Below are 23408 nucleotides of genomic sequence, written 5' to 3' on the forward strand. Positions count from 1 at the left end.
TGCCTGTGAATAGGCTGCACGGGGAAGGTGAAGACAAGCAACAGCTTTCAGGGCTGCCACTTTCCCTTTGGGAGAAAGAGCCGGACGTTTGCCTTTTCGGGAATAGGCTCTGCCGAGGATGCGCACCGTGAGATGTTCCTTCTCTGGGCAAGCCGAGATCCCAATATTTGTTGTGCCTGTGAATAGGCTGCACGGGGAAGGTGAAGACCAGCAAGAGCTTTCAGGGCTGCCACTTTCCGTGTGGGAGAAGGTGCTGGACGTTTGCCTTTTCGGGAATAGGCTCTGCCGAGGATGCGCACCGTGAGATGTTCCTTCTCTGGGCAAGCACAGATCCCAATATCTGTTGTGCCTGTGAATAGGCTGCACGGGGAAGGTGAAGACCAGCAAGAGCTTTCAGGGCTGCCACCTTCCGTGTGGGACAAGGAGCCGGACGTTTGCCTTTTCGGGAAGAGGCTCTGCCGAGGATGCGCACCGTGAGATGTTCCTTCTCTGGGCAAGCAGAGATCCCAATATCTGTTGTGCCTGTGAATAGGCTGCAGGGGGAAGGTGAAGACAAGCAAGATCTTTCAGGGCTGCCACCTTCCGTGTGGGACAAGGAGCCGGACGTTTGCCTTTTCAGGTACAGGCTCTGCCGAGGATGTGCACCGTGAGATGTTCCTTCTCTGGGCAAGCCGAGATCCCAATATCTGTTGTGCCTGTGAATAGGCTGCAGGGGGAAGGTGAAGACCAGCAAGAGCTTTCAGGGCTGCCACCTTCCGTGTGGGACAAGGAGCCGGACGTTTGCCTTTTCGGGAACAGGCTCTGCCGAGGATGCGCACCGTGAGAGACTGCGTCTTTGGGAAAGCAGAGATTCCCAGTGCTTCTGTGCCTGTGAATAGGCTGCACGGGGAAGGTGAAGACCAGCAAGAGCTTTCAGGGCTGCCACCTTCGGTGTGGGACAAGGAGCCGGACGTTTGCCTTTTCGGGAATAGGCTCTGCCGAGGATGCGCACCGTGAGATGTTCCTTCTCTGGGCAAGCAGAGATCCCAATATCTGTTGTGCCTATGAATAGGCTGCACGGGGAAGGTGAAGACCAGCAACAGCTTTCAGGGCTGCCACTTTCCCTTTGGGAGAAAGAGCCGGACGTTTGCCTTTTCGGGAATAGGCTCTGCCGAGGATGCGCACCGTGAGAGACTGCGTCTTTGGGAAAGCACAGATTCCCAGTGCTGCTCTGCCTGTGAATAGGCTGCACGGGGAAGGTGAAGACCAGCAAGAGCTTTCAGGTCTGCCACCATCCGTGTGGGACAAGGAGCCGGACGTTTGCCTTTTCGGGAACAGGCTCTGCCGAGGATGCGCACCGTGAGATGTTCCTTCTCTGGGCAAGCACAGATCCCCAAACCTGTTGTGCCTGTGAATAGGCTGCAGGGGGAAGGTGAAGACCAGCAACAGCTTTCCGGGCTGCCACCTTCCGTGTGGGACAAGGAGCCGGACGTTTGCCTTTTCGGGAACAGGCTCTGCCGAGGATGCGCACCGTGAGAGATTGCGTCTTTGGGAAAGCAGACATTCCCAGTGCGGTGGTGCCTGTGAATAGGCTGCAGGGGGAAGGTGAAGACCAGCAAGAGCTTTCAGGGCTGCCACCTTCCGTGTGGGACAAGGAGCCGGACGTTTGCCTTTTCGGGAACAGGCTCTGCCGAGGATGCGCACCGTGAGATGTTCCTTCTCTGGGCAAGCACAGATCCCCAAACCTGTTGTGCCTGTGAATAGGCTGCAGGGGGAAGGTGAAGACCAGCAAGAGCTTTCCGGGCTGCCACCTTCCGTGTGGGACAAGGAGCCGGACGTTTGCCTTTTCGGGAACAGGCTCTGCCGAGGATGCGCACCGTGAGATGTTCCTTCTCTGGGCAAGCACAGATCCCAAAACCTGTTGTGCCTGTGAATAGGCTGCAGGGGGAAGGTGAAGACCAGCAACAGCTTTCCGGGCTGCCACCTTCCGTGTGGGACAAGGAGCCGGACGTTTGCCTTTTCGGGAACAGGCTCTGCCGAGGATGCGCACCGTGAGATGTTCCTTCTCTGGGCAAGCACAGATCCCCAAACCTGTTGTGCCTGTGAATAGGCTGCAGGGGGAAGGTGAAGACCAGCAACAGCTTTCCGGGCTGCCACCTTCCGTGTGGGACAAGGAGCCGGACGTTTGCCTTTTCGGGAACAGGCTCTGCCGAGGATGCGCACCGTGAGATGTTCCTTCTCTGGGCAAGCACAGATCCCCAAACCTGTTGTGCCTGTGAATAGGCTGCAGGGGGAAGGTGAAGACCAGCAAGAGCTTTCAGGGCTGCCACCTTCCGTGTGGGACAAGGAGCCGGACGTTTGCCTTTTCGGGAACAGGCTCTGCCGAGGATGCGCACCGTGAGATGTTCCTTCTCTGGGCAAGCACAGATCCCCAAACCTGTTGTGCCTGTGAATAGGCTGCAGGGGGAAGGTGAAGACCAGCAACAGCTTTCCGGGCTGCCACCTTCCGTGTGGGACAAGGAGCCGGACGTTTGCCTTTTCGGGAACAGGCTCTGCCAAGGATGCGCACCGTGAGATGTTCCTTCTCTGGGCAAGCAGAGATCCCAATATCTGTTGTGCCTGTGAATAGGCTGCACGGGGAAGGCGAAGACCAGGAAGAGATTTCAGGGCTGCCACCTTCCGTGTGGGACAAGGAGCCGGACGTTTGCCTTTTCGGGAACAGGCTCTGCCGAGGATGCGCACCGTGAGAGGCTGCGTCTTCGGGAAACCAGAGATTCCCCGTGGTGCTGTGCCTGTGAATAGGCTGCACGGGGAAGGTGAAGACAAGCAACAGCTTTCAGGGCTGCCACTTTCCCTTTGGGAGAAAGAGCCGGACGTTTGCCTTTTCGGGAATAGGCTCTGCCGAGGATGCGCACCGTGAGATGTTCCTTCTCTGGGCAAGCCGAGATCCCAATATTTGTTGTGCCTGTGAATAGGCTGCACGGGGAAGGTGAAGACCAGCAAGAGCTTTCAGGGCTGCCACTTTCCGTGTGGGAGAAGGTGCTGGACGTTTGCCTTTTCGGGAATAGGCTCTGCCGAGGATGCGCACCGTGAGATCTTCCTACTAGGGGCAAGCCGAGATCCCAATATCTGTTGTGCCTGTGAATAGTCTGCAGGGGGAAGGTGAAGACCAGCAAGAGCTTTCAGGGCTGCCACCTTCCGTGTGGGACAAGGAGCCGGACGTTTGCCTTTTCGGGAAGAGGCTCTGCCGAGGATGCGCACCGTGAGATGTTCCTTCTCTGGGCAAGCACAGATCCCAATATCTGTTGTGCCTGTGAATAGGCTGCAGGGGGAAGGTGAAGACCAGCAAGATCTTTCAGGGCTGCCACCTTCCGTGTGGGACAAGGAGCCGGACGTTTGCCTTTTCAGGTACAGGCTCTGCCGAGGATGTGCACCGTGAGATGTTCCTTCTCTGGGCAAGCCGAGATCCCAATATCTGTTGTGCCTGTGAATAGGCTGCAGGGGGAAGGTGAAGACCAGCAAGAGCTTTCAGGGCTGCCACCTTCCGTGTGGGACAAGGAGCCGGACGTTTGCCTTTTCGGGAACAGGCTCTGCCGAGGATGCGCACCGTGAGAGACTGCGTCTTTGGGAAAGCAGAGATTCCCAGTGCTTCTGTGCCTGTGAATAGGCTGCACGGGGAAGGTGAAGACCAGCAAGAGCTTTCAGGGCTGCCACCTTCGGTGTGGGACAAGGAGCCGGACGTTTGCCTTTTCGGGAATAGGCTCTGCCGAGGATGCGCACCGTGAGATGTTCCTTCTCTGGGCAAGCAGAGATCCCAATATCTGTTGTGCCTATGAATAGGCTGCACGGGGAAGGTGAAGACCAGCAACAGCTTTCAGGGCTGCCACTTTCCCTTTGGGAGAAAGAGCCGGACGTTTGCCTTTTCGGGAATAGGCTCTGCCGAGGATGCGCACCGTGAGAGACTGCGTCTTTGGGAAAGCACAGATTCCCAGTGCTGCTCTGCCTGTGAATAGGCTGCACGGGGAAGGTGAAGACCAGCAAGAGCTTTCAGGTCTGCCATCTTCCGTGTGGGACAAGGAGCCGGACGTTTGCCTTTTCGGGAACAGGCTCTGCCGAGGATGCGCACCGTGAGATGTTCCTTCTCTGGGCAAGCACAGATCCCCAAACCTGTTGTGCCTGTGAATAGGCTGCAGGGGGAAGGTGAAGACCAGCAAGAGCTTTCCGGGCTGCCACCTTCCGTGTGGGACAAGGAGCCGGAGGTTTGCCTTTTCGGGAACAGGCTCTGCCGAGGATGCGCACCGTGAGATGTTCCTTCTCTGGGCAAGCACAGATCCCCAAACCTGTTGTGCCTGTGAATAGGCTGCAGGGGGAAGGTGAAGACCAGCAAGAGCTTTCCGGGCTGCCACCTTCCGTGTGGGACAAGGAGCCGGACGTTTGCCTTTTCGGGAACAGGCTCTGCCGAGGATGCGCACCGTGAGATGTTCCTTCTCTGGGCAAGCACAGATCCCCAAACCTGTTGTGCCTGTGAATAGGCTGCAGGGGGAAGGTGAAGACCAGCAACAGCTTTCAGGTCTGCCACCTTCCGTGTGGGACAAGGAGCCGGACGTTTGCCTTTTCGGGAACAGGCTCTGCCGAGGATGCGCACCGTGAGATGTTCCTTCTCTGGGCAAGCACAGATCCCCAAACCTGTTGTGCCTGTGAATAGGCTGCAGGGGGAAGGTGAAGACCAGCAACAGCTTTCCGGGCTGCCACCTTCCGTGTGGGACAAGGAGCCGGACGTTTGCCTTTTCGGGAACAGGCTCTGCCGAGGATGCGCACCGTGAGATGTTCCTTCTCTGGGCAAGCACAGATCCCCAAACCTGTTGTGCCTGTGAATAGGCTGCAGGGGGAAGGTGAAGACCAGCAACAGCTTTCCGGGCTGCCACCTTCCGTGTGGGACAAGGAGCCGGACGTTTGCCTTTTCGGGAACAGGCTCTGCCGAGGATGCGCACCGTGAGATGTTCCTTCTCTGCGCAAGCAGAGATCCCAAAACCTGTTGTGCCTGTGAATAGGCTGCAGGGGGAAGGTGAAGACCAGCAACAGCTTTCCGGGCTGCCACCTTCCGTGTGGGACAAGGAGCCGGACGTTTGCCTTTTCGGGAACAGGCTCTGCCGAGGATGCGCACCGTGAGATGTTCCTTCTCTGGGCAAGCACAGATCCCCAAACCTGTTGTGCCTGTGAATAGGCTGCAGGGGGAAGGTGAAGACCAGCAACAGCTTTCAGGGCTGCCACCATCCGTGTGGGACAAGGAGCCGGACGTTTGCCTTTTCGGGAACAGGCTCTGCCGAGGATGCGCACCGTGAGATGTTCCTTCTCTGGGCAAGCACAGATCCCCAAACCTGTTGTGCCTGTGAATAGGCTGCAGGGGGAAGGTGAAGACCAGCAACAGCTTTCAGGTCTGCCACCTTCCGTGTGGGACAAGGAGCCGGACGTTTGCCTTTTCGGGAACAGGCTCTGCCGAGGATGCGCACCGTGAGAGATTGCGTCTTTGGGAAAGCAGACATTCCCAGTGCGGTGGTGCCTGTGAATAGGCTGCAGGGGGAAGGTGAAGACCAGCAAGAGCTTTCCGGGCTGCCACCTTCGGTGTGGGAAAAGGAGCCGGACGTTTGCCTTTTCGGGAACAGGCTCTGCCGAGGATGCGCACCGTGAGATGTTCCTTCTCTGGGCAAGCACAGATCCCCAAACCTGTTGTGCCTGTGAATAGGCTGCAGGGGGAAGGTGAAGACCAGCAAGAGCTTTCCGGGCTGCCACCTTCCGTGTGGGACAAGGAGCCGGACGTTTGCCTTTTCGGGAACAGGCTCTGCCGAGGATGCGCACCGTGAGATGTTCCTTCTCTGGGCAAGCACAGATCCCCAAACCTGTTGTGCCTGTGAATAGGCTGCAGGGGGAAGGTGAAGACCAGCAACAGCTTTCCGGGCTGCCACCTTCCGTGTGGGACAAGGAGCCGGACGTTTGCCTTTTCGGGAACAGGCTCTGCCGAGGATGCGCACCGTGAGATGTTCCTTCTCTGGGCAAGCACAGATCCCCAAACCTGTTGTGCCTGTGAATAGGCTGCAGGGGGAAGGTGAAGACCAGCAACAGCTTTCCGGGCTGCCACCTTCCGTGTGGGACAAGGAGCCGGACGTTTGCCTTTTCGGGAACAGGCTCTGCCGAGGATGCGCACCGTGAGATGTTCCTTCTCTGGGCAAGCACAGATCCCCAAACCTGTTGTGCCTGTGAATAGGCTGCAGGGGGAAGGTGAAGACCAGCAACAGCTTTCCGGGCTGCCACCTTCCGTGTGGGACAAGGAGCCGGACGTTTGCCTTTTCGGGAACAGGCTCTGCCGAGGATGCGCACCGTGAGATGTTCCTTCTCTGGGCAAGCACAGATCCCCAAACCTGTTGTGCCTGTGAATAGGCTGCAGGGGGAAGGTGAAGACCAGCAACAGCTTTCCGGGCTGCCACCTTCCGTGTGGGACAAGGAGCCGGACGTTTGCCTTTTCGGGAACAGGCTCTGCCGAGGATGCGCACCGTGAGATGTTCCTTCTCTGGGCAAGCAGAGATCCCAATATCTGTTGTGCCTGTGAATAGGCTGCAGGGGGAAGGTGAAGACCAGCAAGAGCTTTCCGGGCTGCCACCTTCCGTGTGGGACAAGGAGCCGGACGTTTGCCTTTTCGGGAACAGGCTCTGCCGAGGATGCGCACCGTGAGAGGCTGCGTCTTCGGGAAACCAGAGATTCCCCGTGGTGCTGTGCCTGTGAATAGGCTGCACGGGGAAGGTGAAGACAAGCAACAGCTTTCAGGGCTGCCACTTTCCCTTTGGGAGAAAGAGCCGGACGTTTGCCTTTTCGGGAATAGGCTCTGCCGAGGATGCGCACCGTGAGATGTTCCTTCTCTGGGCAAGCCGAGATCCCAATATTTGTTGTGCCTGTGAATAGGCTGCACGGGGAAGGTGAAGACCAGCAAGAGCTTTCAGGGCTGCCACTTTCCGTGTGGGAGAAGGTGCTGGACGTTTGCCTTTTCGGGAATAGGCTCTGCCGAGGATGCGCACCGTGAGATGTTCCTTCTCTGGGCAAGCACAGATCCCAATATCTGTTGTGCCTGTGAATAGTCTGCAGGGGGAAGGTGAAGACCAGCAAGAGCTTTCAGGGCTGCCACCTTCCGTGTGGGACAAGGAGCCGGACGTTTGCCTTTTCGGGAACAGGCTCTGCCGAGGATGCGCACCGTGAGAGGCTGCGTCTTCGGGAAACCAGAGATTCCCCGTGGTGCTGTGCCTGTGAATAGGCTGCACGGGGAAGGTGAAGACAAGCAACAGCTTTCAGGGCTGCCACTTTCCCTTTGGGAGAAAGAGCCGGACGTTTGCCTTTTCGGGAATAGGCTCTGCCGAGGATGCGCACCGTGAGATGTTCCTTCTCTGGGCAAGCCGAGATCCCAATATTTGTTGTGCCTGTGAATAGGCTGCACGGGGAAGGTGAAGACCAGCAAGAGCTTTCAGGGCTGCCACTTTCCGTGTGGGAGAAGGTGCTGGACGTTTGCCTTTTCGGGAATAGGCTCTGCCGAGGATGCGCACCGTGAGATGTTCCTTCTCTGGGCAAGCACAGATCCCAATATCTGTTGTGCCTGTGAATAGGCTGCACGGGGAAGGTGAAGACCAGCAAGAGCTTTCAGGGCTGCCACCTTCCGTGTGGGACAAGGAGCCGGACGTTTGCCTTTTCGGGAAGAGGCTCTGCCGAGGATGCGCACCGTGAGATGTTCCTTCTCTGGGCAAGCAGAGATCCCAATATCTGTTGTGCCTGTGAATAGGCTGCAGGGGGAAGCTGAAGACAAGCAAGATCTTTCAGGGCTGCCACCTTCCGTGTGGGACAAGGAGCCGGACGTTTGCCTTTTCAGGTACAGGCTCTGCCGAGGATGTGCACCGTGAGATGTTCCTTCTCTGGGCAAGCCGAGATCCCAATATCTGTTGTGCCTGTGAATAGGCTGCAGGGGGAAGGTGAAGACCAGCAAGAGCTTTCAGGGCTGCCACCTTCCGTGTGGGACAAGGAGCCGGACGTTTGCCTTTTCGGGAACAGGCTCTGCCGAGGATGCGCACCGTGAGAGACTGCGTCTTTGGGAAAGCAGAGATTCCCAGTGCTTCTGTGCCTGTGAATAGGCTGCACGGGGAAGGTGAAGACCAGCAAGAGCTTTCAGGGCTGCCACCTTCGGTGTGGGACAAGGAGCCGGACGTTTGCCTTTTCGGGAATAGGCTCTGCCGAGGATGCGCACCGTGAGATGTTCCTTCTCTGGGCAAGCAGAGATCCCAATATCTGTTGTGCCTATGAATAGGCTGCACGGGGAAGGTGAAGACCAGCAACAGCTTTCAGGGCTGCCACTTTCCCTTTGGGAGAAAGAGCCGGACGTTTGCCTTTTCGGGAATAGGCTCTGCCGAGGATGCGCACCGTGAGAGACTGCGTCTTTGGGAAAGCACAGATTCCCAGTGCTGCTCTGCCTGTGAATAGGCTGCACGGGGAAGGTGAAGACCAGCAAGAGCTTTCAGGTCTGCCATCTTCCGTGTGGGACAAGGAGCCGGACGTTTGCCTTTTCGGGAATAGGCTCTGCCGAGGATGCGCACCGTGAGATGTTCCTTCTCTGGGCAAGCCGAGATCCCAATATCTGTTGTGCCTGTGCATAGGCTGCACGGGGAAGGTGAAGACCAGCAAGAGCTTTCAGGGCTGCCACTTTCCCTTTGAGAGAAAGAGCTGGACGTTTGCCTTTTCGGGAACAGGCTCTGCCGAGGATGCGCACCGTGAGAGACTGCGTCTTTGGGAAAGCAGAGATTCCAAGTGCTGCTGTGCCTATGATTAGGCTGCACGGGGAAGGTGAAGACCAGCAAGAGCTTTCAGGTCTGCCATCTTCCGTGTGGGACAAGGAGCCAGACGTTTGCCTTTTCGGGAATAGGCTCTGCCGAGGATGCGCACCGTGAGATGTTCCTACTAGGGGCAAGCCGAGATCCCAATATCTGTTGTGCCTGTGCATAGGCTGCACAGGGAAGGTGAAGACCAGCAAGAGCTTTCAGGGCTGCCACCTTCCGTGTGGGACAAGGAGCCGGACGTTTGCCTTTTCGGGAATAGGCTCTGCCGAGGATGCGCACCGTGAGATATTCCTTCTCTGGGCAAGCCGAGATCCCAATATCTGTTGTGCCTGTGAATAGGCTGGACGGGGAAGGTGAAGACCAGCAACAGCTTTCAGGGCTGCCACCTTCCGTGTGGGACAAGGAGCCGGACGTTTGCCTTTTCGGAATAGGCTCTGCCGAGGATGCGCACCGTGAGAGACTGCGTCTTTGGGAAAGCAGAGATTCCCAGTGCTGCTCTGCCTGTGAATAGTCTGCAGGGGGAAGGTGAAGACCAGCAAGAGATTTCAGGGATGCCACCTTCCGTGTGGGACAAGGAGCCGGACGTTTGCCTTTTCGGGAACAGGCTCTGCCGAGGATGCGCACCGTGAGATGTTCCTTCTCTGGGCAAGCCGAGATTCCCAAAACTGTTGTGCCTGTGCATAGGCTGCACGCGGAAGGTGAAGACCAGCAAGCTCTTTCAGGGCTGCCACCTTCGGTGTGGGACAAGGAGCCGGACGTTTGCCTTTTCGGGAATAGGCTCTGCCGAGGATGCGCACCGTGAGAGACTGCGTCTTTGGGAAAGCAGAGATTCCCAGTGCTTCTGTGCCTGTGAATAGGCTGCACGGGGAAGGTGAAGACCAGCAAGAGCTTTCCGGGCTGCCACCTTCCGTGTGGGACAAGGAGCCGGACGTTTGCCTTTTCGGGAATAGGCTCTGCCGAGGATGCGCACCGTGAGATGTTCCTTCTCTGGGCAAGCAGAGATCCCAGTATCTGTTGTGCCTATGAATAGGCTGCACGGGGAAGGTGAAGACCAGCAACAGCTTTCAGGGCTGCCACCTTCCGTGTGGGACAAGGAGCCGGAGATTTGCCTTTTCAGGAACAGGCTCTGCCGAGGATGCGCACCGTGAGATGTTCCTTCTCTGGGCAAGCAGAGATCCCAATATCTGTTGTTCCTGTGAATAGGCTGCAGGGGTAAGGTGAAGACCAGCAACAGCTTTTAGGGCTGCCACCTTCCGTGTGGGAGAAGGAGCCGGACGTTTGCCTTTTCGGGACTAGGCTCTGCCGAGGATGCGCACCGTGAGAGACTGCGTCTTTGGGAAAGCAGAGATTCCAAGTGCTGCTGTGCCTGTGAATAGGCTGCACGGGGAAGGTGAAGACCAGCAAGAGCTTTCAGGGCTGCCACCTTCCGTGTGGGACAAGGAGCCGGACGTTTGCCTTTTCGGGAAGAGGCTCTGCCGAGGATGCGCACCGTGAGATGTTCCTTCTCTGGGCAAGCCGAGATCCCAATATCTGTTGTGCCTGTGCATAGGCTGCACGGGGAAGGTGAAGACCAGCAAGAGCTTTCAGGGCTGCCACTTTCCCTTTGAGAGAAAGAGCTGGACGTTTGCCTTTTCGGGAACAGGCTCTGCCGAGGATGCGCACCGTGAGAGACTGCGTCTTTGGGAAAGCAGAGATTCCAAGTGCTGCTGTGCCTATGAATAGGCTGCACGGGGAAGGTGAAGACCAGCAAGAGCTTTCAGGTCTGCCATCTTCCGTGTGGGACAAGGAGCCGGACGTTTGCCTTTTCGGGAATAGGCTCTGCCGAGGATGCGCACCGTGAGATGTTCCTACTCTGGGCAAGCCGAGATCCCAATATCTGTTGTGCCTGTGCATAGGCTGCACGGGGAAGGTGAAGACCAGCAAGAGCTTTCAGGTCTGCCACCTTCCGTGTGGGACAAGGAGCCGGACGTTTGCCTTTTCGGGAATAGGCTCTGCCGAGGATGCGCACCGTGAGATGTTCCTTCTCTGGGCAAGCCGAGATCCCAATATATGTTGTGCCTGTGAATAGGCTGGACGGGGAAGGTGAAGACCAGCAAGAGCTTTCAGGGCTGCCACCTTCCGTGTGGGACAAGGAGCCGGATGTTTGCCTTTTCGGAATAGGCTCTGCCGAGGATGCGCACCGTGAGAGACTGCGTCTTTGGGAAAGCAGAGATTCCAAGTGCTGCTGTGCCTGTGAATAGGCTGCACGGGGAAGGTGAAGACCAGCAAGAGCTTTCAGGGCTGCCACCTTCCGTGTGGGACAAGGAGCCGGACGTTTGCCTTTTCGGGAAGAGGCTCTGCCGAGGATGCGCACCGTGAGATGTTCCTTCTCTGGGCAAGCCGAGATCCCAATATCTGTTGTGCCTGTGCATAGGCTGCAGGGGGAAGGTGAAGACCAGCAACAGCTTTCAGGGCTGCCACCTTCCGTGTGGGACAAGGAGCCGGATGTTTGCCTTTTCGGGAACAGGCTCTGCCGAGGATGCGCACCGTGAGATGTTCCTTCTCTGGGCAAGCCGAGATTCCCAAAACTGTTGTGCCTGTGCATAGGCTGCACGCGGAAGGTGAAGACCAGCAACAGCTTTCAGGGCTGCCACCTTCGGTGTGGGACAAGGAGCCGGACGTTTGCCTTTTCGGGAATAGGCTCTGCCGAGGATGCGCACCGTGAGAGACTGCGTCTTTGGGAAAGCAGAGATTCCCAGTGCTTCTGTGCCTGTGAATAGGCTGCACGGGGAAGGTGAAGACCAGCAAGAGCTTTCAGGGCTGCCACCTTCGGTGTGGGACAAGGAGCCGGACGTTTGCCTTTTCGGGAATAGGCTCTGCCGAGGATGCGCACCGTGAGATGTTCCTTCTCTGGGCAAGCAGAGATCCCAATATCTGTTGTGCCTATGAATAGGCTGCACGGGGAAGGTGAAGACCAGCAACAGCTTTCAGGGCTGCCATCTTCCGTGTGGGACAAGGAGCCGGAGGTTTGCCTTTTCAGGAACAGGCTCTGCCGAGGATGCGCACCGTGAGATGTTCCTTCTCTGGGCAAGCAGAGATCCCAATATCTGTTGTGCCTGTGAATAGGCTGCAGGGGGAAGGTGAAGACCAGCAACAGCTTTCAGGGCTGCCACCTTCGGTGTGGGACAAGGAGCCGGACGTTTGCCTTTTCGGGACTAGGCTCTGCCGAGGATGCGCACCGTGAGAGACTGCGTCTTTGGGAAAGCAGAGATTCCAAGTGCTGCTGTGCCTGTGAATAGGCTGCACGGGGAAGGTGAAGACCAGCAAGAGCTTTCAGGGCTGCCACCTTCCGTGTGGGACAAGGAGCCGGACGTTTGCCTTTTCGGGAATAGGCTCTGCCGAGGATGCGCACCGTGAGATGTTCCTTCTCTGGGCAAGCCGAGATCCCAATATCTGTTGTGCCTGTGCATAGGCTGCAGGGGGAAGCTGAAGACAAGCAACAGCTTTCAGGGCTGCCACCTTCCGTGTGGGACAAGGAGCCGGACGTTTGCCTTTTCGGGAATAGGCTCTGCCGAGGATGCGCACCGTGAGATGTTCCTTCTCTGGGCAAGCAGAGATCCCAATATCTGTTGTGCCTATGAATAGGCTGCACGGGGAAGGTGAAGACCAGCAACAGCTTTCAGGGCTGCCACCTTCGGTGTGGGACAAGGAGCCGGACGTTTGCCTTTTCGGGAATAGGCTCTGCCGAGGATGCGCACCGTGAGAGACTGCGTCTTTGGGAAAGCACAGATTCCCAGTGCTGCTCTGCCTGTGAATAGGCTGCACGGGGAAGGCGAAGACCAGCAAGAGCTTTCAGGGCTGCCACCTTCCGTGTGGGACAAGGAGCCGGACGTTTGCCTTTTCAGGAACAGGCTCTGCCGAGGATGCGCACCGTGAGAGGCTGCGTCTTCGGGAAACCAGAGATTCCCCGTGCTGCTGTGCCTGTGAATAGGCTGCAGGGGGAAGGTGAAGACCAGCAAGATCTTTTAGGGATGCCACCTTCCGTGTGGGACAAGGAGCCGGACGTTTGCCTTTTCGGGAATAGGCTCTGCCGAGGATGTGCACCGTGAGAGACTGCGTCTTTGGGAAAGCACAGATTCCCAGTGCTGCTGTGCCTATGAATAGGCTGCACGGGGAAGGTGAAGACCAGCAAGAGCTTTCCGGGCTGCCACCTTCCGTGTGGGACAAGGAGCCGGACGTTTGCCTTTTCGGGAACAGGCTCTGCCGAGGATGCGCACCGTGAGATGTTCCTTCTCTGGGCAAGCACAGATCCCCAAACCTGTTGTGCCTGTGAATAGGCTGCAGGGGGAAGGTGAAGACCAGCAAGAGCTTTCCGGGCTGCCACCTTCCGTGTGGGACAAGGAGCCGGACGTTTGCCTTTTCGGGAACAGGCTCTGCCGAGGATGCGCACCGTGAGATGTTCCTTCTCTGCGCAAGCACAGATCCCCAAACCTGTTGTGCCTGTGAATAGGCTGCAGGGGGAAGGTGAAGACCAGCAAGAGCTTTCAGGGCTGCCACTTTCCCTTTGAGAGAAAGAGCTGGACGTTTGCCTTTTCGGGAACAGGCTCTGCCGAGGATGCGCACCGTGAGAGACTGCGTCTTTGGGAAAGCAGAGATTCCAAGTGCTGCTGTGCCTATGAATAGGCTGCACGGGGAAGGTGAAGACCAGCAAGAGCTTTCAGGTCTGCCATCTTCCGTGTGGGACAAGGAGCCGGACGTTTGCCTTTTCGGGAATAGGCTCTGCCGAGGATGCGCACCGTGAGATGTTCCTTCTCTGGGCAAGCCGAGATCCCAATATCTGTTGTGCCTGTGAATAGTCTGCAGGGGGAAGGTGAAGACCAGCAAGAGCTTTCAGGGCTGCCACCTTCCGTGTGGGACAAGGAGCCGGACGTTTGCCTTTTCGGGAACAGGCTCTGCCGAGGATGCGCACCGTGAGAGGCTGCGTCTTTGGGAAACCAGAGATTCCCCGTGGTGCTGTGCCTGTGAATAGGCTGTAGGGGGAAGGTGAAGACCAGCAATATCTTTTAGGGATGCCACCTTCGGTGTGGGACAAGGAGCCGGACGTTTGCCTTTTCGGGAATAGGCTCTGCCGAGGATGCGCACCGTGAGATGTTCCTTCTCTGGGCAAGCAGAGATCCCAATATCTGTTGTGCCTGTGAATAGGCTGCACGGGGCAGGTGAAGACCAGCAACAGCTTTCAGGGCTGCCACCTTCCGTGTGGGACAAGGAGCCGGACGTTTGCCTTTTCGGGAATAGGCTCTGCCGAGGATGCGCACCGTGAGAGACTGCGTCTTTGGGAAAGCACAGATTCCCAGTGCGGCTGTGCCTGTGAATAGGCTGGACGGGGAAGGTGAAGACCAGCAAGAGCTTTCAGGGCTGCCACCTTCCGTGTGGGACAAGGAGCCGGACGTTTGCCTTTTCGGGAATACGCTCTGCCGACGATGCGCACCGTGAGATGTTCCTTCTCTGGGCAAGCCGAGATCCCAATATCTGTTGTGCCTGTGAATAGGCTGGACGTGGAAGGTGAAGACCAGCAGGAGCTTTCAGGGCTGCCACCTTCGGTGTGGGACAAGGAGCCGGACGTTTTCCTTTTCGGGAATAGGCTCTGCCGAGGATGCGCACCGTGAGATGTTCCTTCTCTGGGCAAGCAGAGATCCCAAAAACTGTTGTGCCTGTGAATAGGCTGCACGGGGAAGGTGAAGACCAGCAAGAGCTTTCAGGGCTGCCACCTTCCGTGTGGGACAAGGAGCCGGACGTTTGCCTTTTCGGGAATAGGCTCTGCCGAGGATGCGCACCGTGAGATGTTCCTTCTCTGGGCAAGCAGAGATCCCAATATCTGCTGTGCCTGTGAATAGGCTGCACGGGGAAGGCGAAGACCAGCAAGAGCTTTCAGGGCTGCCACCTTCCGTGTGGGACAAGGAGCCGGACGTTTGCCTTTTCGGGAACAGGCTCTGCCGAGGATGCGCACCGTGAGAGGCTGCGTCTTCGGGAAACCAGAGATTCCCCGTGCTGCTGTGCCTGTGAATAGGCTGCAGGGGGAAGGTGAAGACCAGCAACAGCTTTCAGGGCTGCCACCTTCCGTGTGGGACAAGGAGCCGGACGTTTGCCTTTTCGGGAATAGGCTCTGCCGAGGATAGCACCGTGAGAGACTGCGTCTTCGGGAAAGCACAGATTCCCAGTGCTGCTCTGCCTGTGAATAGGCTGCACGGGGAAGATGAAGACCAGCAAGATCTTATAGGGATGCCACCTTCGGTGTGGGACAAGGAGCCGGACGTTTGCCTTTTCGGGAATAGGCTCTGCCGAGGATGCGCACCGTGAGATGTTCCTTCTCTGGGCAAGCAGAGATCCCAATATCTGTTGTGCCTATGAATAGGCTGCACGGGGAAGGTGAAGACCAGCAAGAGCTTTCAGGGCTGCCACCTTCCGTGTGGGACAAGGAGCCGGACGTTTGCCTTTTCGGGAACAGGCTCTGCCGAGGATGCGCATCGTGAGATGTTCCTTCTCTGGGCAAGCAGAGATCCCAAAAACTGTTGTGCCTGTGAATAGGCTGCAGGGGGAAGGTGAAGACCAGCAATATCTTTTAGGGATGCCACCTTCGGTGTGGGACAAGGAGCCGGACGTTTGCCTTTTCGGGAATAGGCTCTGCCGAGGATGCGCACCGTGAGAGACTGCGTCTTTGGGAAAGCACAGATTCCCAGTGCAGTTGTGCCTGTGTATAGGCTGCACGGGGAAGATGAAGACCAGCAACAGCTTTCCGGGCTGCCACCTTCCGTGTGGGACAAGGAGCCGGACGTTTGCCTTTTCGGGAATAGGCTCTGCCGAGGATGCGCACCGTGAGAGGCCGCGTATTCGGGAAAGCAGAGATTCCCTGTGCAGTTGTGCCTGTGAATAGGCTGCATGGGGAAGGTGAAGACCAGCAATATCTTTCAGGGCTGCCACCCTCCGTGTGGGACAAGGAGCCGGACGTTTGCCTTTTCGGGAACAGGCTCTGCCGAGGATGCGCACCGTGAGAGGCCGCGTCTTCGGGAAAGCAGAGATTCCCTGTGCAGTTGTGCCTGTGAATAGGCTGCAGGGGGAAGGTGAAGACCAGCAAGAGCTTTCAGGGCTGCCACCTTCCGTGTGGGACAAGGAGCCGGACGTTTGCCTTTTCGGGAATAGGCTCTGCCGAGGATGCGCACCGTGAGATGTTCCTTCTCTGGGCAAGCAGAGATCCCAATATCTGTTGTGCCTGTGAATAGGCTGCAGGGGGAAGGCGAAGACCAGGAAGAGATTTCAGGGCTGCCACCTTCCGTGTGGGACAAGGAGCCGGACGTTTGCCTTTTCGGGAACAGGCTCTGCCGAGGATGCGCACCGTGAGAGGCTGCGTCTTCGGGAAACCAGAGATTCCCCGTGGTGCTGTGCCTGTGAATAGGCTGCACGGGGAAGGTGAAGACCAGCAAGAGCTTTCAGGGCTGCCACCTTCCGTGTGGGACAAGGAGCCGGACGTTTGCCTTTTCGGAATAGGCTCTGCCGAGGATGCGCACCGTGAGATGTTCCTTCTCTGGGCAAGCAGAGATCCCAATATCTGTTGTGCCTGTGAATAGGCTGCAGGGGGAAGGTGAAGACAAGCAACAGCTTTCAGGGCTGCCACTTTCCCTTTGGGAGAAAGAGCCGGACGTTTGCCTTTTCGGGAATAGGCTCTGCCGAGGATGCGCACCGTGAGATGTTCCTTCTCTGGGCAAGCCGAGATCCCAATATCTGTTGTGCCTGTGAATAGGCTGCACGGGGAAGGTGAAGACCAGCAAGAGCTTTCAGGGCTGCCACTTTCCGTGTGGGAGAAGGTGCTGGACGTTTGCCTTTTCGGGAATAGGCTCTGCCGAGGATGCGCACCGTGAGATGTTCCTTCTCTGGGCAAGCAGAGATCCCAATATCTGTTGTGCCTGTGAATAGGCTGCAGGGGGAAGGTGAAGACCAGCAAGAGCTTTCAGGGCTGCCACCTTCCGTGTGGGACAAGGAGGCGGACGTTTGCCTTTTCGGGAACAGGCTCTGCAGAGGATGCGCACCGTGAGATGTTCCTTCTCTGGGCAAGCAGAGATCCCAATATCTGTTGTGCCTGTGAATAGGCTGCAGGGGGAAGGTGAAGACCAGCAAGATCTTTCAGGGCTGCCACCTTCCGTGTGGGACAAGGAGCCGGACGTTTGCCTTTTCAGGTACAGGCTCTGCCGAGGATGTGCACCGTGAGATGTTCCTTCTCTGGGCAAGCCGAGATCCCAATATCTGTTGTGCCTGTGCATAGGCTGCAGGGGGAAGGTGAAGACCAGCAAGAGCTTTCAGGGCTGCCACCTTCGGTGTGGGACAAGGAGCCGGACGTTTGCCTTTTCGAGAATAGGCTCTGCCGAGGATGCGCACCGTGAGAGACTGCGTCTTTGGGAAAGCAGAGATTCCCAGTGCTTCTGTGCCTGTGAATAGGCTGCACGGGGAAGGTGAAGACCAGCAAGAGCTTTCCGGGCTGCCACCTTCCGTGTGGGACAAGGAGCCGGACGTTTGCCTTTTCGGGAATAGGCTCTGCCGAGGATGCGCACCGTGAGATGTTCCTTCTCTGGGCAAGCAGAGATCCCAATATCTGTTGTGCCTGTGAATAGGCTGCACGGGGAAGGTGAAGACCAGCAACAGCTTTCAGGGCTGCCATCTTCCGTGTGGGACAAGGAGCCGGAGGTTTGCCTTTTCAGGAACAGGCTCTGCCGAGGATGCGCACCGTGAGATGTTCCTTCTCTGGGCAAGCAGAGATCCCAATATCTGTTGTTCCTGTGAATAGGCTGCAGGGGTAAGGTGAAGACCAGCAACAGCTTTCAAGGCTGCCACCTTCGGTGTGGGACAAGGAGCCGGACGTTTGCCTTTTCGGGACTAGGCTCTGCCGAGGATGCGCACCGTGAGAGACTGCGTCTTTGGGAAAGCAGAGATTCCAAGTGCTGCTGTGCCTGTGAATAGGCTGCAGGGGGAAGGTGAAGACCAGCAAGAGCTTTCAGGTCTGCCATCTTCCGTGTGGGACAAGGAGCCGGACGTTTGCCTTTTCGGGAAGAGGCTCTGCCGAGGATGCGCACCGTGAGATGTTCCTTCTCTGGGCAAGCCGAGATCCCAATATCTGTTGTGCCTGTGCATAGGCTGCAGGGGGAAGCTGAAGACAAGCAACAGCTTTCAGGTCTGCCACCTTCCGTGTGGGACAAGGAGACGGACGTTTGCCTTTTCGGGAATAGGCTCTGCCGAGGATGCGCACCGTGAGATGTTCCTTCTCTGGGCAAGCAGAGATCCCAATATCTGTTGTGCCTATGAATAGGCTGCACGGGGAAGGTGAAGACCAGCAACAGCTTTCAGGGCTGCCACTTTCCCTTTGGGAGAAAGAGCCGGACGTTTGCCTTTTCGGGAATAGGCTCTGCCGAGGATGCGCACCGTGAGAGACTGCGTCTTTGGGAAAGCAGAGATTCCCAGTGCTGCTCTGCCTGTGAATAGGCTGCACGGGGAAGGCGAAGACCAGCAAGAGCTTTCAGGGCTGCCACCTTCCGTGTGGGACAAGGAGCCGGACGTTTGCCTTTTCAGGAACAGGCTCTGCCGAGGATGCGCACCGTGAGAGGCTGCGTCTTCGGGAAACCAGAGATTCCCCGTGCTGCTGTGCCTGTGAATAGGCTGCAGGGGGAAGGTGAAGACCAGCAAGATCTTTTAGGGATGCCACCTTCCGTGTGGGACAAGGAGCTGGACATTTGCCTTTTCGGGAATAGGCTCTGCCGAGGATGCGCACCGTGAGAGACTGCGTCTTTGGGAAAGCACAGATTCCCAGTGCTGCTGTGCCTATGAATAGGCTGCACGGGGAAGGTGAAGACCAGCAAGAGCTTTCAGGTCTGCCATCTTCCGTGTGGGACAAGGAGCCGGACGTTTGCCTTTTCGGGAATAGGCTCTGCCGAGGATGCGCACCGTGAGATGTTCCTTCTCTGGGCAAGCAGAGATCCCAATATCTGTTGTGCCTGTGCATAGGCTGCACGGGGAAGGTGAAGACCAGCAAGAGCTTTCAGGGCTGCCACTTTCCCTTTGAGAGAAAGAGCTGGACGTTTGCCTTTTCGGGAACAGGCTCTGCCGAGGATGCGCACCGTGAGAGACTGCGTCTTTGGGAAAGCAGAGATCGCAAAAACTGTTGTGTCTGTGAATAGGCTGCACGGGGAAGGTGAAGACCAGCAAGAGCTTTCCGGGCTGCCATCTTCCGTGTGGGACAAGGAGCCGGACGTTTGCCTTTTCGGGAATAGGCTCTGCCGAGGATGCGCACCGTGAGATGTTCCTTCTCTGGGCAAGCCGAGATCCCAATATCTGTTGTGCCTGTGAATAGTCTGCAGGGGGAAGGTGAAGACCAGCAAGAGCTTTCAGGGCTGCCACCTTCCGTGTGGGACAAGGAGCCGGACGTTTGCCTTTTCGGAATAGGCTCTGCCGAGGATGCGCACCGTGAGAGGCTGCGTCTTTGGGAAAGCAGAGATTCCCAGTGCTGCTCTGCCTGTGAATAGTCTGCAGGGGGAAGGTGAAGACCAGCAAGAGCTTTCAGGGCTGCCACCTTCCGTGTGGGACAAGGAGCCGGACGTTTGCCTTTTCGGGAATACGCTCTGCCGAGGATGCGCACCGTGAGATGTTCCTTCTCTGGGCAAGCCGAGATCCCAATATCTGTTGTGCCTGTGAATAGGCTGGACGTGGAAGGTGAAGACCAGCAGGAGCTTTCAGGGCTGCCACCTTCGGTGTGGGACAAGGAGCCGGACATTTGCCTTTTCGGGAATAGGCTCTGCCGAGGATGCGCACCGTGAGATGTTCCTTCTCTGGGCAAGCAGAGATCCCAAAAACTGTTGTGCCTGTGAATAGGCTGCACGGGGAAGGTGAAGACCAGCAAGAGCTTTCAGGGCTGCCACCTTCCGTGTGGGACAAGGAGCCGGACGTTTGCCTTTTCGGGAACAGGCTCTGCCGAGGATGCGCACCGTGAGAGGCTGCGTCTTCGGGAAACCAGAGATTCCCCGTGGTGCTGTGCCTGTGAATAGGCTGCATGGGGAAGGTGAAGACCAGCAACAGCTTTCAGGGCTGCCACCTTCCGTGTGGGACAAGGAGCCGGACGTTTGCCTTTTCAGGAACATGCTCTGCCGAGGATGCGCACCGTGAGAGGCTGCGTCTTTGGGAAAGCAGTGATTCCCCGTGCTGCTGTGCCTGTGAATAGGCTGCACGGGGAAGGTGAAGACCAGCAAGAGCTTTCAGGGCTGCCACCTTCCGTGTGGGACAAGGAGCCGGACGTTTGCCTTTTCGGGAATAGGCTCTGCCGAGGATGAGCATCGTGAGAGACTGCGTCTTCGAAAAGCAGAGATTCCCAGTGAAGTTGTGCCTGTGAATAGGCTGCACGGGGAAGGTGAAGACCAGCAAAGAGCTTTCAGGGCTGCCATCTTCCGTCTGGGACAAGGAGCCGGACGTTTCCCTTTTCGGGAATAGGCTCTGCCGAGGATGCGCACCGTGAGAGACTGCGTCTTCGGGAAAGCAGAGATCCCAAAAACTGTTGTGCCTGTGAATAGGCTGCAGGGGGAAGGTGAAGACCAGCAAGAGCTTTCAGGGCTGCCACCTTCCGTGTGGGACAAGGAGCCGGACGTTTGCCTTTTCGGGAATAGGCTCTGCCGAGGATGCGCACGGTGAGAGATTGCGTCTTTGGAAAAGCAGAGTTTCCCAGTGCAGTTGTGCCTGTGAATAGGCTGCACGGGGAAGGTGAAGACCAGCAAGAGCTTTCAGGGCTGCCACTTTCCCTGTGGGAGAAAGAGCCGGACGTTTGCCTTTTCGGGAATAGGCTCTGCCGAGGATGCGCACCGTGAGATGTTCCTTCTCTGGGCAAGCAGAGATCCCAAAAACTGTTGTGCCTGTGAATAGGCTGCACGGGGAAGGTGAAGACCAGCAAGAGCTTTCAGGTCTGCCACCTTCCGTGTGGGACAAGGCCCCGGACGTTTGCCTTTTCGGGAACAGGCTCTGCCGAGGATGCGCACCGTGAGATGTTCCTTCTCTGGGCAAGCGGAGATCCCAATATCTGTTGTGCCTGTGAATAGGCTGCACGGGGAAGGCGAAGACCAGCAAGAGCTTTCAGGGCTGCCACCTTCCGTGTGGGACAAGGAGCCGGACGTTTGCCTTTTCGGGAACAGGCTCTGCCGAGGATGCGCACCGTGAGAGGCTGCGTCTTCGGGAAACCAGAGATTCCCCGTGCTGCTGTGCCTGTGAATAGGCTGTAGGGGGAAGGTGAAGACCAGCAAAGAGCTTTCAGGGCTGCCATCTTCCGTCTGGGACAAGGAGCCGGACGTTTGCCTTTTCGGGAATAGGCTCTGCCGAGGATGAGCACCGTGAGAGACTGCGTCTTCGGGAAAGCACAGATTCCCAGTGCAGTTGTGCCTGTGAATAGGCTGCACGGGGAAGATGAAGACCAGCAAGATCTTATAGGGATGCCACCTTCGGTGTGGGACAAGGAGCCGGACGTTTGCCTTTTCGGGAATAGGCTCTGCCGAGGATGCGCACCGTGAGATGTTCCTTCTCTGGGCAAGCCGAGATCCCAATATCTGTTGTGCCTATGAATAGGCTGCACGGGGAAGGTGAAGACCAGCAAGAGCTTTGAGGGCTGCCACCTTCTGTGTGGGACAAGGAGCTGGACGTTTGCCTTTTCGGGAATAGGCTCTGCCGAGGATGCGCACCGTGAGATGTTCCTTCTCTGGGCAAGCAGAGATCCCAATATCTGTTGTGCCTGTGAATAGCCTGCACGGGGAAGGCGAAGACCAGGAAGAGATTTCAGGGCTGCCACCTTCCGTGTGGGACAAGGAGCCGGACGTTTGCCTTTTCAGGAACAGGCTCTGCCGAGGATGCGCACCGTGAGAGGCTGCGTCTTCGGGAAACCAGAGATTCCCCGTGGTGCTGTGCCTGTGAATAGGCTGCACGGGGAAGGTGAAGACCAGCAAGAGCTTTCAGGGCTGCCACCTTCGGTGTGGGACAAGGAGCCGGACGTTTGCCTTTTCGGGAATAGGCTCTGCCGAGGATGCGCACCGTGAGAGACTGCGTCTTTGGGAAAGCACAGATTCCCAGTGCAGTTGTGCCTGTGAATAGGCTGCACGGGGAAGATGAAGACCAGCAACAGCTTTCCGGGCTGCCGCCTTCCGTGTGGGACAAGGAGCCGGACGTTTGCCTTTTCGGGAACAGGCTCTGCCGAGGATGCGCACCGTGAGAGGCCGCGTCTTCGGGAAAGCAGAGATTCCCTGTGCAGTTGTGCCTGTGAATAGGCTGCATGGGGAAGGTGAAGACCAGCAAGAGCTTTCAGGGCTGCCACCTTCCGTGTGGGACAAGGAGCCGGACGTTTGCCTTTTCGGGAACAGGCTCTGCCGAGGATGCGCACCGTGAGCGGCCGCGTCTTCGGGAAAGCAGAGATTCCCTGTGCAGTTGTGCCTGTGAATAGGCTGCAGGGGGAAGGTGAAGACCAGCAAGAGCTTTCAGGGCTGCCACCTTCGGTGTGGGACAAGGAGCCGGACGTTTGCCTTTTCGGGAATAGGCTCTGCCGAGGATGCGCACCGTGAGATGTTCCTTCTCTGAGCAAGCAGAGATCCCAATATCTGTTGTGCCTGTGAATAGGCTGCACGGGGCAGGTGAAGACCAGCAAGAGCTTTCAGGGCTGCCACCTTCGGTGTGGGACAAGGAGCCGGACGTTTGCCTTTTCGGGAATAGGCTCTGCCGAGGATGCGCACCGTGAGAGACTGCGTCTTTGGGAAAGTACAGATTCCCAGTGCGGCTGTGCCTGTGAATAGGCTGGACGGGGAAGGTGAAGACCAGCAAGAGCTTTCAGGGCTGCCACTTTCCCTTTGGGAGAAAGAGCCGGACTTTTGCCTTTTCGGGAATAGGCTCTGCCGAGGATGCGCACCGTGAGAGACTGCGTCTTTGGGAAAGCAGAGATTCCCTGTGCTGCTGTGCCTGTGAATAGGCTGCACGGGGAAGGTGAAGACCAGCAAGAGCTTTCAGGGCTGCCACTTTCCGTGTGGGACAAGGAGCCGGACGTTTGCCTTTTAGGGAACAGGCTCTGCCGAGGATGCGCACCGTGAGATGTTCCTTCTCTGGGCAAGCCGAGATCTTAATATCTGTTGTGCCTGTGAATAGGCTGCAGGGGGAAGGTGAAGACCAGCAAGAGCTTTCAGGGCTGCCACCTTCCGTGTGGCACAAGGAGCCGGACGTTTGCCTTTTCGGGAATAGGCTCTGCCGAGGATGCGCACCGTGAGATGTTCCTTCTCTGGGCAAGTAGAGATCCCAAAAACTGTTGTGCCTGTGAATAGGCTGCACGGGGAAGGTGAAGACCAGCAAGAGCTTTCAGGGCTGCCACCTTCCGTGTGGGACAAGGAGCCGGACGTTTGCCTTTTCGGGAAGAGGCTCTGCCGAGGATGCGCACCGTGAGATGTTCCTTCTCTGGGCAAGCAGAGATCCCAATATCTGTTGTGCCTGTGAATAGGCTGCACGGGGAAGGTGAAGACCAGCAAGAGCTTTCAGGGCTGC

The sequence above is a fragment of the Haliaeetus albicilla genome, chromosome 27 (genome assembly GCF_947461875.1).
Source record: "Haliaeetus albicilla chromosome 27, bHalAlb1.1, whole genome shotgun sequence".
Taxonomy (NCBI): Eukaryota; Metazoa; Chordata; class Aves; order Accipitriformes; family Accipitridae; genus Haliaeetus; species Haliaeetus albicilla.